The 17,965-nt window shown below is 37.8% G+C and overlaps 1 protein-coding gene across 1 annotated transcript in view; it reads right to left on the bottom strand.

The window, feature by feature from the left end:
• DMD (dystrophin) overlaps window positions 1-17,965 on the bottom strand; it is a 2,165,569-nt gene that overhangs the window by 1,400,607 nt on the left and 746,997 nt on the right. The window lies entirely within an intron of this gene.

Raw genomic sequence — 17,965 nt, 5'->3', positions numbered from 1 at the left:
AATTACTTAACATTGGAGCATCTTAGACCTCATTTATAAAAACAGGGATGGAGATACTCTGGGGAGAATTAATGGAAGTCATTGATTATGCCTTCATTCAGCCAATATTTATTCAGTGCTCTGAGCACCAGGGAAGCAAGAAGTAAAAAATTTAAAAGCAAAGTCTTGGCTTTCATGATGCTCAAAATCTAATTGGTGAGTCAGGAAATTAACAAACAAATCAAGAGACTGTAATGACTAATAGAAATAAATGGGGAAATTAGTAGAAATAAGTGGGGAAGACCCTCCTGGAAAATGCAATAAAAAGGAATTTAAGATAGAGAATTAGATATGAAAATCTTGGGGTAAATGAGGATTTACACAAGGGTTGGTGGGTAATCAACAGATTAGCAATGGAAGCCCCTATCATCTTCATGGTCAGAGAGACAAAGGGAGGAGATGAGAGACTAGGTCACAAGAAACCAATAATTGGAACCACCCAGCCGGAGCTGAATTCACAGGGGATTTCTCTTTGGGGATGCAGAGTCCCTGAGGTATACTGTTTCCAGAAGTGGCTAGAAATGGAGGATTCATTCTCAGTGATGGAGATGCACCCTGAAACAATGAGAGGGGAAGAGAATATCATAGATTCTCTCCTCTTCTCACCTTCAGTAACCTCCAAGTGTCTTCCACTGACTGAATCAAGCAGGTAGCCAATTTAAACAAAGAATCCTAGGAAGTTTAATTTTCATGGGAAGAGCAGGGAATGACACTGAGAACAACAGACAGACAAAAGATCTCCCTGAAGATGATGGTGAGGGTGGGCGTGGAGGGAGGGAAAGGAATTTGACAGGAGCAATCAAGTACATCAGTGGTTTTTAGCAATATTCCATTTCTTAAGTAGTTCAGTATGCACTGCAGATTTCTATGTTTCCATTATTTGAAAAAAGCCTATATGTTACAGAAACTCTTTGAATATAATACAAATATAAAATAAAATTAAAAAGGATAGAAAGTGACTGCTGCTGCTGCTGCTAAGTCGCTTCAGTCGTGTCCGACTCTGTGCGACCCCATAGACGGCAGCCCACCAGGCTCCCCCGTCCCTGGGATTCTCCAGGCAGGAACACTGGAGTGGGAAGTGACTAGATAGTGAATAAAAAATCCTCTCCTTGGAAGTATCACTTGACAACAGATTTAAAAGCACTGAAAGAGGGAGTCTTATGAATACAGAGAGGAAAGCTTTCCAGGTAATGTCAAGTTTCTGGAGGAGGAAATGGCAACCCACTCCAGTATTCTTGCCTGGAGAATCCCATGGACAGAGGAGCCTGGCGGGCTACGGTCCATAGAGTCGCAAAGAGTCGGACATGACTGAAGTGACTTAGCACAATTACAAGTCTAAGAGCCCAAAAATGGGAGAACACAGAAAATGTAGTAAGAACACAGTGAGCGAGGTAGAGTCTGGGGGGTATTAGGGCAGGGGAGTCATTGGGAACCATGACCACAGAAGGCCTCTGTGGACCTTAATAAGATGCCACATTTTATTCTAGATTTGTCTCTATATTTGCTTATTACTGCATCCATTGCTGGGTACATAGTATATTTGCTATTATCAATAGCTAGAAGGGAGATGCAAGATAACAGGAAAGTGAAAGGGACACACTCAGGGCTAAGCAGAAAACTGTAAGAGTTTAACACAAAGTTTCATCTACGTTAACAATACTGAATAGAGACACTCATGTTCTTTCATTTGTGGGGAGGACTAGTTTCCTCTGAACTAATTTTATATTTGAGAGAGCCAGATACATAGCCAAACCAAAGATAGATATTGCTCTAAAATAATTTACACACACACACAAAATACCCACACATGAACACATACTATGCAAGCATATGAATATTCTAACACACACACACAGTGAATTTGAAAGTTTTTTCCCACTTGATCCTGCAAAGAGAGTTATGATCAGATGAAAAATCAAATCATAATAGATAAAGAATAAGGGAAATGATATCAAAAAAAGATCTAATTGTTTTGTTTAGGTTTGTTTAAATAGCATTGTTTTAGCACTGGATAATACTAAAATCCCATGGATGGAGAAGCCTGGTAGGTTACAGTCCATGGGGTTGCAAAGAGTCAGACACAACCGAGCGACTTCACTAATATTTAGTGGTCATTTAAAGTATATATATGAGGCATACTTTATTATATTACACAGCATATTAACTATGTATTTGGAAAAGTGTTTAGACTATACTGAGGATAACCTTGGTATTAGTAGTATCCTGGGGAAAGACTATAAGTGCAATTGTACTTACATTAAATAAGGAAATAAAGATTTTCAGATTTGTCAGCTTATTACCAAGGTGATAAGGTAGCATAGCACAATACAAGAAAAAACGGTTACTTATTTTATACTACTACAGATTGTCCAAACCTCAGTCAGCATCCACCTACATGTAATAGATCAAAGGAGGGAGGAAAGGAGATCGATCGATTGATAAATAGATAGATAAACAGACAAAATGCCATAAAGTGAAAAAATCCATTATTTTTCAGCACAGAGCAGCACACACAAAAAAAATCTCTCAAATCCAGAAGAAGATGAACACTGAAATGTTCTAAATTATTAAATGATACATTTGATCAATCTTTCTTCTGTTAACTAACAGAATTCTAGCTAGAGGTTAGGAAATAACTTGGTGTTTCTATTTTTTCTTTCTGTTAATTTAAACAATATGTCAACAAAGCATGCATTATCTTGCATTATTCAATGAATAATTGAATAATGGTTCTCTTCAAAACCCTGATGAAATATTCAGTCCAGACCTTCATTGCATGTGGGCTCTATATACTATGTTGCATGGATGGAAAAATCTTATTCTGTATTCTGATTGGGGATATTTGGACACTTCTTTTCCTCACTATCTGCATCCTGAGAAAACGCCCTGGCTGTTTCACAGATGCGATGCTTTGAGGAGAGCTAGAACTGAAAGGAGACCTAGCAAGTCCATAGTTTCTGAACTGCCTACCTCACTACCCCTGTATGGGTTCATCAACCAGGAAATCCTTACATCTGAAGAGCTGTGGGACTAGTTACCCAATGGGCCCCAAGCTCACCTTTCAGTCCCTTCACTTCTAAGGGAGGCCCTAATTTATCTTCCCTTTTATCGCTTCCTTCTGATCTTTCAGTTTAATGAGAAGGGAAATATTTCAGTTTCTGAACTGTTGATCTTTTTCTGTACAACTGCTTCTGATCAGTATTCCGATGCAAGACGTCAAGTCCTCCCGCTGGGAGCTAAAGTAAACTCCCACTCTATTCTGAGAGAAGGCAGGGCAAGTCGAGGAAAGATCAAATGCCTTTGTTAGTATCTCAGAGGTAACTTATTTAGCTCAAGCAAAAACCAACACAAGGAAAGAGCCTTCCTAGTCTCTCCATGTGTACTTTTGCTTTCTTTCAATCTATCTTCGTTGCTCAGTGGCTAAAAACGCAAAACTGATGTATGATTTTACATCACAGCATAAAATCCATCAGCACGGTTTCAGTTTTCTCCTGTTAATGTCTGGAACCCTCACCACGGCTCTTAAGAGGCCCTTCTAGACTGTTTACCTCTCTAGGCTCACTTTGCATAACTCTCTCCTCTCTGTGCTCCGTGGACACAGGACTTCTGTCATTCTTAGCTAGCCAGCACCTACTACCCTTAGTCTCACTAATTCCTTCTCATCTTTCAGCTTCTGTGTCCACCAGGTCATTCTCAAGGAAATCTTCTCAGACCTTCCCAGCCTGGATAAGGCTTCTTTATCTAGTTTCAGAGGCCTGGCCTTAGACATTTCCATCCAAACACGCATGTGAGATGTATAAAAATAGCCATCTGATTTTGTGATTAATGGGTGCATCTTTCCCAAGATTACAAGCATTATGAGACCAAGGAACACATGGGTTTAGTTTAGTGACCTATCCCCAGTGACCAGTATCTTGCCATGCAAGGACTCAGTATTCGTTGAATGAATGACTGCAGGTTAAAGAGTATAGCCTTGAGCATAAAAACAGAAAGCTTTGCCAGCAACATAGAAGGAAACCTGTGTTTGGTGAAGCATAGAATTTGAACATGAGAAGAAAGAATTTACCTGGAGAATTCAGACTATTAAGTCTTTCTAATTCCTATGGAGCCTTCTAAATTCTGAACAGCTTAAATGGACTTTCTTATTTCTCTCTCTTATCCTTTCTCACTGCAATGGTTTCTAGATTACTAAGGTAGATTTTCTTTCATTCCAATGATTTTTTTTCCTGGTATAATTCATTTCTAAATTTAAAATTTATTAGTCTGGCTAAAAATGAACAAACAGCAAAGAAAACATATAGCGCACCTCATATTGTAAAGACAGAGAAAGAGAGGATGAGAAAATGCACACACATGTATTTTTGTTTTCTCCTGAATTCTTTTGAAAAGGGAAAATATCATGATCTAAATTCTACCATTTTGAAATTGGATAAAGCGACAATTTTTATCACAGTCTAACCAGGAATGTTAGATTTCTATGGAAATATGAGCACCACTGCCTGAAAAAAAATCTCTCTCTTTCTGGCTCACTGGTAGAGAATCCACCTGCCAATGCAGGAGATGCAGGTTCAATCCCTGGGTTGGGGTGATTCCCGGGAGAAATAAATGGCAATCCACTCCAGTATTCCTGCCTGGGAAATCCCATGGACAGAGGAACCTGGTGGGCTATAGTCCATGGGGGTCACAAAGTCAGACATGACTTAGAGACTAAACAACAACAACAACTCTCTCTCATACACATGAGAAATATCTGTGTATATTTAATATTTATTGTATTATATATGATTTATTAATTTAATATTTCAAGTATTTATTGATTGTCAATTATCTTTTGGCCTCTATGATACCTTTTAGGGATGCAGTAATGAGGACAAGAGAGTTCTTGAATTCATTAATTTCATATTTTACTCATGGACCCAGATACTATTCTAACATGTGAAAGTCAAAGTCGCTCAGTCATGTCCAACTCTTTGCAACCCCCTGGACTATACAATCCATGGAATTCTCCAGGCCAGAATACTGAAGTGGGTAGCCATTCCCTTCTCCAGGGGATCTTCCTGACCCAGGGATCAAACCCAGGTCTCCCACATTGCAGGCAAATTCTTTACCATCTGAGCCGCCATGGAAGCTTCATATTTCACTCATGGAGCCAGATACTATTCTAATATAGTTTTGATCAAATTGTAATAAATTTTAGAAAAGAGAAATATAGAGTATTATGACAGTGAATAAGAGGAACATCATATATAGACTGAGAGCTTATAGGGATTAACTTTTGAGGAAAGATATGAATGAATAAGAATTAGCTATGCTAGGGCTCCTGGGAGAATTATATACACATGATCTGAGGTAGGAAAGCCTATGCTGTCTTCAGTACATGAGACAGCAATATGGAGTAAGAAGCATATAAGCATGAATGAGGCTGTGACTTGAGGCAGGCAATGTCCATATTATGCAGGGTCATTGAGGCACCTTTAAAGTAAGAGCAAATGGAATTCATTGAACATATTACACACACAAAGTGAGATGGCTACATTTTACTTCAGAAAGATATTTCTGGTTGAAATGTAGAATACAGGTTTCTCAGGATCAAGAATGAACATAGGGAGATAATTTAGTGGTCTAGGCAAAAAACCATAGTAGTTTGGAGTTATGTGATGATAATAAATATGAAGTTTGGATGTGACAGCTATTTAGGAGATAAAAATCACAGACATGGAAATGGGAGAGGGAGTGGGTGGAGAACAGGGAATATCAAAGATGATTCTGAGTCTCCTGATTGTGTGACTGCATAAGTACTGGTTCTTTTCTGTGATGTGAGAGGGACCAAGAAGGAAGTGGTTGTTGATTGCATAGCTGCCCACCAAGAGCTTATCATTCTGGAACTTACTGGGATGTCTAGATAAAAAAGGTTAAGGAAGTAGTGGGACATATGAATCTAGGACTTAGAGGCTAGGTCTGCAGATGTAATGGATGACTCTTAATTTATAAGATAAAATGAAACACATATATTTTATTCATGTTTGCCTTCTAGATGTAAAAATGAATTAATTAGCCAATGTGATTTACCTTGTAGTAGCTGAACAGTGATTATAAACCACATGGTTTATTTTAACAGTGATTATAAAAAACATAGTTGATCTCATTTAAACTAGACATAATGGAGAATACTAGTGAAGGATTACTAATTCTGTTTCAGATTAAAGCGAAAGAAAACAGTCTTGTGCAGAAGCTAGTTGCACCTGAGGGCAAACTTAGTTGAGCTGCTCTACCTACCAGTCAATGAGATGTGTGTGGATGCTGCCCTTGTGATTCCAACACAGAAGCAGAACTAGCCCTACACCATCTAGAGGAATCCCAATCTTTTCTTTTATGGATAGAAATAGAGCTTAAAACTCAACTGATACTTCTTGCTCTTTACTGAAAGCAATAAGACAATAAACATATCCAATTTAATAACCAACCATCCTAAAATTTCATAAGAGTTCTATTGGCATCATTTGGTCCAGCCCAGGCCCATGAAAAACTGACTGGGTACTTAACATTTAGCCATACATTGCTTATAAATCATGCATCTTAAAGATTCTTATGACAGTTTCCACAATTCTATTTGCTAAAGTGCCATTTAAAAATATGGATGTTTTTATGACCTTCTTAATGTCTTATGACTAAGGAAATATATCCCACAAAATTAAAGTTAATCCAGGTGATGGTAGTTTTGAAAGCATGTGTTGCGGATTATTGGAAAGTAAACATTAAGGGTTACCATGTTGTATACCCTACTATCCTGAAAGGTTAAAAAATGTCCCATTGATCCCCAGTCCATCAGTATAGTCATGTGAAGGATAGTGATGACCAAGTACAATCAAATTAACATCTAAAAATGTCTCTTGTATATTTTTTTAATTCCTCTGCTTTATCCAATTGACTTAAAAGGGTGAGGGACTTCAGAGAATAGAAAGGAGAGGTGAGCAAATGAGAGCCCAGACAAGACAAGATTATTTCATTAGTAACTAAAAAAAAAAGAGAGCCTGTGTGGAACTAAATGCTATATTTTCTGATACACACACGTCTCTGTCAAGGGGTAAAGAACTCTAACTGAAAAGCAAGGTAAACAGATCTACTTTGAAAATTTAGATTTGTTTCACATTGTAGAACAGAGTAATCACAATAATGCTGAGATCTCAGAACAGCAGGTTATATATGGAACTTTTCTGATAAAGAATCACAACTATATCTCCCACCAAAAAATGTTAAAACAAAACTACTCAGAGAAAAGAAAGGCACTTAAATGTCACAGAAATGATGGAAAGGAGAGAAAGAATATGGAACTGTGCTGTCCAATAGGGTAGCCACTAGATACAAATGTGCTTAGTCTGAATAAAGATGTCCTACAAGTGCAAAGAGACACGAGATTCTGAAACTTCAACACAACAGTAACATAGAAATATCCCTATAATTTAAATTTTCTGTTTCTATGGTAAAATGATAATATTTGGATGCATCTGTTCAAAGAAAATGTGCAATTAATTCTTTTTTAATATGACTACTAGGAAATTTTAAATTACATATATGTCTTATATTTCTATTAGGCGGTACTTACATAGAAGATGGGGAAAGTAATCCATTTGGAGAGAGAAAGAGAATATTTATTAGCAGTCTGGAGAGTGACATCATTTAAAAACATTGACATTTCTGCTGTGAATATGAAATTGACTGCAATTTAAACTTTCCATCACTTATAAGTAGAAATTACTGATGACCTGTATGAGTTCTGTGTGTATGTGTAGAAGCTAACTGAACCAACAGCACTTCCTACTTCTTTGATATAGCTACTTTGGAAAAACTTTCAAGTTGAAGTTCTCTTTCTTTTTATTCCATATCAAATATACTCCAATTTCTTCCCCATCCCTCATAACTAAAAGAATGACAGAGAAACAATGTAACCAAGAAAGACCTTCTTGTGCAATTCCAAACCTTATTAAATGACATAAACTGTGACATAGTACCAGCATTTCTTTAGAATGTGAACACTGGCAGAAGATGTCGAGAAAGAAAAGGGGACTCATAGTATGGCTAACAGACTATTGATATGAACTGGCCTTGGGAGGGAGGTGGGAGGGAGGCTCAGGATGGGGAACACATGTATACCCATGGCTGATTCATGTTCATGTATGGCAAAAACATGTACAATATTGTAAATTAATTAGCCTCCAATTAAAATTAATAAATTAATTTTAAAAAAGACAGCAAAACAACACATTACAAACATGGAAACTTGAATTTCCAAAACCAAAATATAAGTTATTTACTTAGTTTGACATCCAAGGTCTTTTGTGATTGGAATCCAATGAACTGTCAGCCCAAAGTCCCATCATCATAAATACCCTATTCATCAACCAAAACTTGTCACTCTTTGTACTTATGTACTTGACTATGTGCTTTGTACTATGTACTTGACTCATGTCAAGTCTTTGTACTTATGCCACTCCTGCTAAAAGATCCTGCTGCTCACACTTCATTCCCATGAAGCGTCCAAGATGTGTTCTGACACAAGCAAAGCATATGGGTTTCTAGGGATTTTATCCAAGATCTCCTCAGAATTTTTTTAAAAGCCATGTCTCCAATGAATCACCATCCTTATGGCACCACCCTTATGATGACACAACCCTTAGGGCAGAAAGCAAAGAGGAACTAAAGAGCCTCCATGAAGGTGAAAGAGGAGAGTGAAAAAGCTGGCTTAAAACTCAACATTCAGAAAACGAAGATCATGGCATCTGGTCCTATCACTTCATGGCAAATAGATGGGAAAACAGTGACAGACTGTTTTCTTGCGCTCCAAAATCACTGAAGATGGTGACTGCAGCCATTAAATTAAAAGACACTTATTCCTGGGAAGAAAAGCTATGACAAACCGAAATGGCATATTAAAAAGCAGAGACATCACTTTGCTGACAGAGGTCCGTTTAGTCAAAGCTATGGTTTTTCCAGTAGTCATGTATGGATGTGAGAGTTGGACTATAAAGAAAGCTGAGCACCGAAGAATTGATGCTTTTGAACTGTGGTGCTGGAGAAGACTTTTAACAGTCCCTTGGACTGCAAGGAAATCAAACCAGTGAATCCTCAAGGAAATCAATCCTGAATATTCATTGGAAGGACTGATGCTGAAGCTCCAATATTTTGGCCAACTGATGGGAAGAGCCAACTCATTAGAAAAGACCCTGATGCTGGGAAAGATGGAAGGCAGGAGGAGAAGGGGATGCCAGAGGACAAGATTTTTGGCTGGCATCACCGACTCAATGGGCATGAGTTTGAGCAAGCTCTGAGAGATGATGAAGGACAGGGAAGCCTGGCGTGCTGCAGTTCGTGGGGTAGCAGAGAGTTGGACATGACTGAGCCACTGAACAACCACCAATGAATCAACTGAAATCTGGATCTTTTCACAATCATTGCTCTAATAATCACCTGCTGAACAAATTATTCACTTTCTACTGCAATCACAATATTCCAAACAAGTCTGTGGGCTTCCCAGGTGGCGCTAGTGATAAAAAAATCTGCCTGCCAATGCAGGGGACTTAAGAGATGCTAGCTGGATCCCTGGGTCAGGAAGATCCCCCAGAGGAGGCATGGCAACCTTCTCCAGTATCCTTACCTGGAGAATCCCATGGACAGAAGAGCATGGTGGGCTACAGTCCATAGCATCACAAAGAGTCAGAAAAACTGAAGTAACTTGGCATGCACACACAACAAGCCTGTGGTAAGTATAAATTCTATATTACTGAAATATTTATTAGGATATAAGGGAAGTCTTCGTGGAGGGGGTTGCTGCATTTTCCTTCTTTTCCACTTTTTCTAACATTAGCCCTTCTGGTTCATCACACCTATCTTTAAGAACTCCTGTTAAATAGCTGTTCAAAACATTTTTTATTTTTCACGCTCCATTGGCATTTAGCATATGTTCTCAAGATTCTCAAGGTCAGGGAGCAATTCCTATATCTCATGGAATGAAGCACATATTAAGCTTAAATAAATATGTCCATTATTGATGCTGTTGGTGGTATTGATAAAGACAACAGTATGAAAACAAAAGGACCATTTACAAACAGCTTTTCTTCTTTTCTTTTTGGGACTTGAAAAGCAAAGTGATACAGATTTTGTCTTCCAGAACAAAAGAATCCCTTTCCTGCATATAAAAGTAAATAAGGTCAAGTTTCTGATCTGGAGCTGAAACAGCTAACTCAGGTCAACCTTTATTTCCCATCCCAATCTCTGCATCTTAACAGGGAGTAGTAGGGACTAAGAACAGAGCTTGAAATTATGGCCATAGGGATCACTTTTTGCTGGCTGTCCTAAACTTTTTTTTTCTGTTATCTCCATAGGAAGCAAAAGTGATTCTTTGTAATTTTTGCTAAGAGTACTTCCTACTACAGCTCCCCAGATGATCAGCACTTCAAGGCCTGCCTGCAGGTCTCCTTTGTCTACTGTAACCACAGCTTTAGTCCAAGGCGATGCCTGTATGGCTACAATTTCCCCTACCTACCTACTTCTGCTCTGACCCTTCTGCAATCTTTCAAAAATATGAATCAGATTACTTAATTTCTTTAACCGAAACTCTTTTAGACATTTCAACACTTTTGAAATATAACCTGAACTTTTTACAGGAGCCTCTGGGGGGTAGCCTGCATGACCTCCATCCTGATTTTATCCTAATCTTTCCATGATTTGCCGGTTTCCTCCCCCCAGACCTCATTTCTGTCTTGGACATGTCAAACACTTCTCTACTTTGGGACATTTGTGTGTATTTCCATTTTTCCTAATATCCTTCCTATAACTCATTATACAGCTGGTTCCTGCACATCCTTGGAGTTTGACTCAAATGTCATCACCCCAGAATAATATTTTCTAAGTGATTATAATCTATGATAATATAATTTAGATATTCATTTGTTCAGTATCTTTATTCCTATAAGATCCATGAAGATATAAATCACCCTCCTAATTTTCTCCACTAAATACCTAGTATCCATTATTTTCATGGCACACACCAAGTGTTCAAAACCATGTATTGAATCAGTGTCCATCGGATTTTCCAGGCAAGAATACTGGAATAGGTTTCTATTTCCGACTCCAGGGAATTTTCCCAACCCAGGGATCGAACCCACATCTCCTGTGTCTCCTGCATTGCAGGTTGATTCTTAAGCACCACACCATCCAGGAAACCCCAAAGTTTCAATTGTGCAAGAGTTAATTCTAGAAATCTGCTCTACAACACTGACTTACATTTGACACTCTATTTGCACTTAAAAGTTTGTTAGGAGGGTAAATCTCATGTTACGAGTTCTTGTCACTTTTTTTTTTTTAACGAAGAAAAGAAAAATATCGTGTCAGCAATCTAGTGTTAAAGAACAAAAGAACACACTTTAAAAGTTTTAGAAAATAAGAAAACACTTGTTTTGTTATAATTAATGCTGCCACTTCCCCAATGGCTGGTAAAAATCACCAAACAACAACAACAAAATAATAATTTCCTTGACATGATTTCAACCTCACAACTGAAAGAAGTTCAAAGCATATTTCAAACTGTTTTTCCATATTTACATTTAAAAAGAACATTTAATTTCTTCTTTGTTATAATAATGGATTACCCTAACAAAGTTTTTGCTATTTTCCATACTCATCTAGGGTAGAAAATGATCTTTCTGGTTTGCAGTTTCTAGAAAAGGCTTTAGCAGTTGCTTTGGGAGGCAATGCTACCATTTCAATCGTCAAGCCTTAGGCAACCATTCATTTATTTCTGTCTCTTTAGATCTGCATAGTGTGGACATTTCCAATAAATGTAATCATATGATATATGGTCTTTGGTGAGAGGCTTATTTCACTTAGCATAATGTTGTTTTTTTTAGTCATATTTCATTTATTTTTATTAGTTGGAGGCTAATTACTTTACAATATTGTAGTGGTTTTTGTCATACATTGACATGAATCAGCCATGGATTTACATGTGTTCCCCATCCCCATCCCCACTCCTACCTCCCTCTCCACCCGATTCCTCTGGGTCTTCCCAGTGCACCAGGCCCGAGCACTTGTCTCATGCTTCCAGCCTGGGCTGGTGATCTGTTTCACCCTAGATAATATACATGTTTTGATGCTGTTCTCTCGAAACATCCCACCCTCGCCTTCTCCCACAGAGTCCAAAAGTCTGTTCTGTACATCTGTGTCTCTTTTTCTGTTTTGCATATCGGGTTATCGTTACCATCTTTCTAAATTCCATATATATGTGTTAGTATATTGTATTGGTCTTTATCTTCCTGGCTTAATTCACTCTGTATAATGGGCTCCAGTTTCATCCATATCATTAGAGCTGATTCAAATGAATTCTTTTTAATGAATGAGTAATATTCCATTGTATATATGTACCACAGCTTCCTTATCCATTTGTCTGCTGATGGGCATCTAGGTTGCTTCCATGACCTGGCTATTATAAACAGTGCTGCGATGAACATTGGGGTGCACGTGTCTCTTTCAGATCTGGTTTCCTCGGTGTGTATGCCCAGAAGTGGGATTGCTGGGTCATATGCCAATCAAAAAATGGGCCAAAGAACTAAACAGACATTTCTCCAAAGAAGACATACAGATGGCTAACAAACACATGAAAAGATGCTCAACATCACTCATTATCAGAGAAATGCGAATCAAAAACACAATGAGATACCATTACACGCCAGTCAGGATGGCTGCTATCCAAAAGTCTACAAGCAATAAATGCTGGAGAGGGTGTGGAGAAAAGGGAACCCTCTTACACTGTTGGTGGGAATGCAAACTAGTACAGCCACTATGGAGAACAGTGTGGAGATTCCTTAAGAAACTGGAAATAGAACTAGCATAATGTTTTTAAGGTTCATCTATGCTGTAGCATGTATCAGTACTTCATTATTTTTCATTACTGAGTATTATGCCATTGTATGGATATACTCAATTTATTTATTCATCAGTTGATGGGTATATGGGCTGCTGCCATTTTGAGGCTATCATGAATTACACTGCTATTAATATAGCATTAATATATTCTCCAGTTCTTAAACCATTTTATATATAAATCCTTTCCATTATTCGAGCTCTAATGGGTCACTTGTGACATGGGAATAAGCATATTTTCAAAGGATTGCCTCTGAGGACTAAGAAAGATGACTTATAAGGTTATTGTTTATAGACTAAAAATTGCAATCACTATAGAACACATTTAACTTTTAGTATTATTTCTCATATCATTTTTGCCAGGTACCAACCACCAATTCCTTACACCAATTTTCACCATTCAAAGTACACTTAAAAAGTCAAGTTTTTGTTTAACTCCAAGAACACTAGTGAAGAAAAGGAAAGAGGGGATGAAAGTCAAGATGGATTTCCAGGTCTTTGTGGTAGCTCTTATTTTCTGAATACTTAATATGTTCAAAGCACCATGTAGTGATACAATAAATGAGATTTACTCCCTGGTGTCAGTTTAGGGAAAACATACATATGGCAAATTCCTTAAAAATAATTATTAGTTAACAAACTTAAATGCAATATGACTTGACATGGTGAATATTTTACTCACCATTTTTATATGTGTATATAATACATATATATAAATTACATAAAATATGTATATAAATTATATAATCTATGTATAATATATAATATATAATATATGCAACTATAACTTGCATACACAATTTGTAATATTTAATACATATAATACATAAAAATTATGTGTAAATATAGACTGTATATAATTAATATATATAATCCATATTTATTTAATGATTATTAAGGAATAAAAACAAGTTTCATTGAGTGCAGCACTTCCACAGCATCATCTTTCAGGACTGAAATAGCTCAACTGGAATTCCATCACCTACACTAGCTTTGTTCGCAGTGATGCTTTCTAAGGCCCCCTTGACTTCACATTCCAGGATGTCTGGCTCTAGGTGAATGATCACACCATTGTGATTATCTGGCTCATGAAGATCTTTTTTGTACACTTCTGTGTATTCTTGCCACCTCTTCTTAATATCTTCTGCTTCTGTTAGGTCCATACCATTTCTGTCCTTTATCAAACCCATCTTTGCATGAAATGTTCCCTTGGTATCTCTAATTTTCTTGAAGAGATCTCTAGTCTTTCCCACTCTGTTGTTTTCCTCTATTTCTTTGCACTGATCGCTAAGGAAAGCTTTCTTATCTCTCCTTGCTATTCTCTGGAACTCTGCATTCAAATGAGAATATCTTTCCTTTTCTCCTTTGCTTTTCACTTCTCTTCATTTCACAGCTATTTGTAAGGCTTCCTCAGACAACCATTTTGCTTTTTTGCATTTCTTTTCCATGGGGATGGTCTTTATCCCTGTCTCCTGTACAATGTCATGAACCTCTGTCCATAGTTCATCAGGCTCTCTGTCTATCAGATCTAGTCCCTTAAATCTATTTCTCACTTCCACTGTATAATCATAAGGGATTTGATTTAGGTCATACCTGAATGGTCTAGTGGTTTTCCCTACTTTCTTCAAGTTAAGTCTGAATTTGGCAATAAGGAGTTCATGATCTGAGCCACAGTCAGCTCCCCGTCTTGTTTTGCTGACTGTATGGAGCTTCTCCATCCTTGGCTGCAAAGAATATAATCAATATGATTTCAGTGTTGACCATCTGGTGACGTCCATGTGTAGAGTCTTCTCTTGTGTTGTTGGAAGAGGGTGTTGGCTATGACCAGGGCATTCTCTTGGCAAAACTCTACTAGCCTCTGCCCTGCTTCATTCTGTACTCCAAGGCCAAATTTGCTTGTTACTCCAGGTGTTTCTTGACTTCCTACTTTTGCATTCCAGTCCCCTATAATGAAAAGGACATCTTTTTTGGGTGTTAGTTCTAAAAGGTCTTGTAGGTCTTCATAGAACCGTTCAACTTCAGCTTCTTCAGCATTACTGGTCAGGGCACAGGCTTGGATTACCATGATGTTGAATGGTTTGCCTTGGAAACGAACAGAGATCATTCTGTCGTTTTTGAGATTGCATCCAAGTACTGCATTTTGGACTCTTTTTTTGACCATGATGACTATTCCATTTCTTCTAAGGAATTCCTGCCCACAGTAGTAGATATAATGGTCATCTGAGTTAAATTCACCCATTCCTGTCCATTTTAGTTTGCTGATTCCTAGAATGTCGATGCTTACTCTTGCCATCTCCTGTTTGACCGCGTCCAATTTGCCTTGATTCATGGACTTAACATTCCCGGTTCCTATGCAATATTGCTCTTTATAACATCGGACCTTGCTTCTATCACCAGCCACATCCACAACTGGGTATTGTTTTTGCTTTGACTCCATCCCTTCATTCTTTCTGGAGTTATTTCTCCACTGATCTCCAGTACCATATTGGGCACCTACCGTCCTGGGGAGTTCCTCTTTCAGTATCCTATTTTTGCCTTTTCATACTGTTCAGCAAATTTGGAAAAATCAGCAGTGGCCACAGGACTGGAAAAGGTCAGTTTTCATTCCAATCTCAAAGAATGCTCAAACTACCACACAATTGCACTCATCTCACATGCTAGTAAAGTAATGCTCAAAATTCTCCAAGCCAGGCTTCAGCAATATGTGAACCGTGAACTTCCAGATGTTCAAGCTGGATTTAGAAAAGGCAGAGGAACCAGACATCAAATGACCAACGTCTGCTGGATCATTGAAAAAGTGAGAGAGTTCCAGAAAAACATCTATTTCTGCTTTATTGACTATGCCAAAGCTGTGTGGGTCACAATAAACTGGAAAATTCTGAAATAGATGGGAATACCAGACCACCTGACCTGCCTCTTGAGAAACCTGTATGCAGGTCAGGAAGCAACAGTTAGAACTGGACATGGAACAACAGACTGGTTCCAAATAGGAAAAGGAGTACGTCAAGGCTTGTATTGTCACCCTGCTTATTTAACTTCTATGCAGAGTACATCATGAGAAACGCTGGGCTGGAAGAAGCACAAGCTGGAATCAAGATTGCTGGGAGAAATATCAATAATCTCAGATATGCAGATGACACCACCCTTATGGCAGAAAGTGAAGAACTAAAGAGCCTCTTGATGAAAGTGAAAGAGGAGAGTGAAAAAGTTGGCTTAAAGCTCAACATTCAGAAAACTAAGATCATGGCATCTGGTCCCATCACTTCATGGGAAATAGATGGGGAAACGGTGGAAACAGTGTCAGACTTTATTTTGGGGGGTCCAAAATCACTGCAGATGGTGACTGCAGCCATGAAATTAAAAGACGCTTTACTCCTTGGAAGGAAAGTTATGACCAACCTAGACAGCATATTAAAAAGCAGAGACATTACTTTGCCAACAAAGGTCCATCTAGTCAAGGTTATGGTTTTTCCACTGGTCATGTATGGATGTGAGAGTTGGACTGTTAAGAAAGCTGAGCACCGAAAAATTGATGCTTTTGAACTGTGGTGCTGGAGAAGACTCCTGAGAGTCCCTTGGACTGCAAGGAGATCCAACCAGTCCATCCTAAAGGAGATCAGACTGGGTGTTCATTGGGAGAACTGAAGCTGAAGCTGAAACTCCAATACTTTGGCCACCTCATGCGAAGAGTTGACTCATTTGAAAAGACCCTGATGCTGGGAGGGATTGGGGCAGGAGGAGAAGGGGATGACAACGGATGAGATGACTGGATGGCAAAACCGACTCAATGGACATGAGTTTGAGTAAACTCCGGGAGTTGGTGATGGACAGGGAGGCCTGGCGTGCTTGATTCATGGGGTGGCAGAGAGTCGGACACGACTGAGAGACTGAACTGATCTAAACTGAAAACAAGTTTTCCAAATGATTGTATCACAGTGCTAGATATATTTTGGTTACTAAAGTGGAAAGGGGAATATTTTATTTAGACAAAAATGGAGTGAAAATATTTGGCAGTTTTTTTATAAACTATCATCATATATATGAAAGATGAAAAGAAGATATGATAATATAGATGAATATATTGATAGCTGTATAGAGGGTATATATTATTATATATTTATATTATTGTATCATAATTCAATATGTTATCACACAGCAACATTTTAAATACCTTTAAAAGAACCAGAAAAAAATGTTAAACCTTAATAAGTTTATATAAACTAAAATAAATTTCAGTGAATACGCTCCTTTGCCAAGTTACAGTATAACCATCAACATGTACTTGATTTTAAGGGAGGTTTATGGATTTTATGATAATGGAAATGCATTATTCTTAATTAGGCCAATGTTTGAAAATTTAGGATATTCAGTCTTTTCCCCAGTTGATTTTAGAGAAGTCCAGCAACAAGTACAGTGAAATCCACTAGAGGGAGCTGACATGATTGTAAAGTTGTATTCCTTCATTCCCTATTAGTAAAATAAACTCCTCAGCAAAAAATGACTTTGAAGTAAAAGGGGGAAAAAAAAAAGCATTCATTTTTCAATACATGACCTCACCAGGAAATAAAAGGAAAAAACATTAGAAAGTGAGGAAAGCCCATATATTATACTATACTGATTCTAGAAATGTTATTGTGTGGTAAATTTGTTGCATATTTACAAAGGAAAGCAATTAAAAATGCGTGTGTTCCAACAAACTTAAAGTCTCAGTAGAAAACAAATATATGCTCTTGTGCTTCTCATAAAAACTCTAAGTATAACTTTTAAAAAATATTTTTATCTTAATGCTTTGAAATCTAGTTTTACTCTATACTCCTCTGTGTGTACATATATATACATATGCATATATATATATGGTGACTCAAAAACCCTTTCACTGATACTTAAATGTGCTCAAAAACCTGCTTGTCAAAGGAAATTTTGTCTTCAAAAGTAGGCTGATGAGTAGGGGTATTTGGACTGTGTATGAATATCCTAAGAGCAAATTGGTGAAAGACAAAAGAGACATCCT

Source organism: Dama dama, chromosome X (assembly GCF_033118175.1).
Source record: "Dama dama isolate Ldn47 chromosome X, ASM3311817v1, whole genome shotgun sequence".
Lineage (NCBI taxonomy): Eukaryota > Metazoa > Chordata > Mammalia > Artiodactyla > Cervidae > Dama > Dama dama.
The sequence above is the reverse complement of the archived record's forward strand: the minus strand, read 5'-3'. Positions and strand labels throughout refer to the sequence as shown.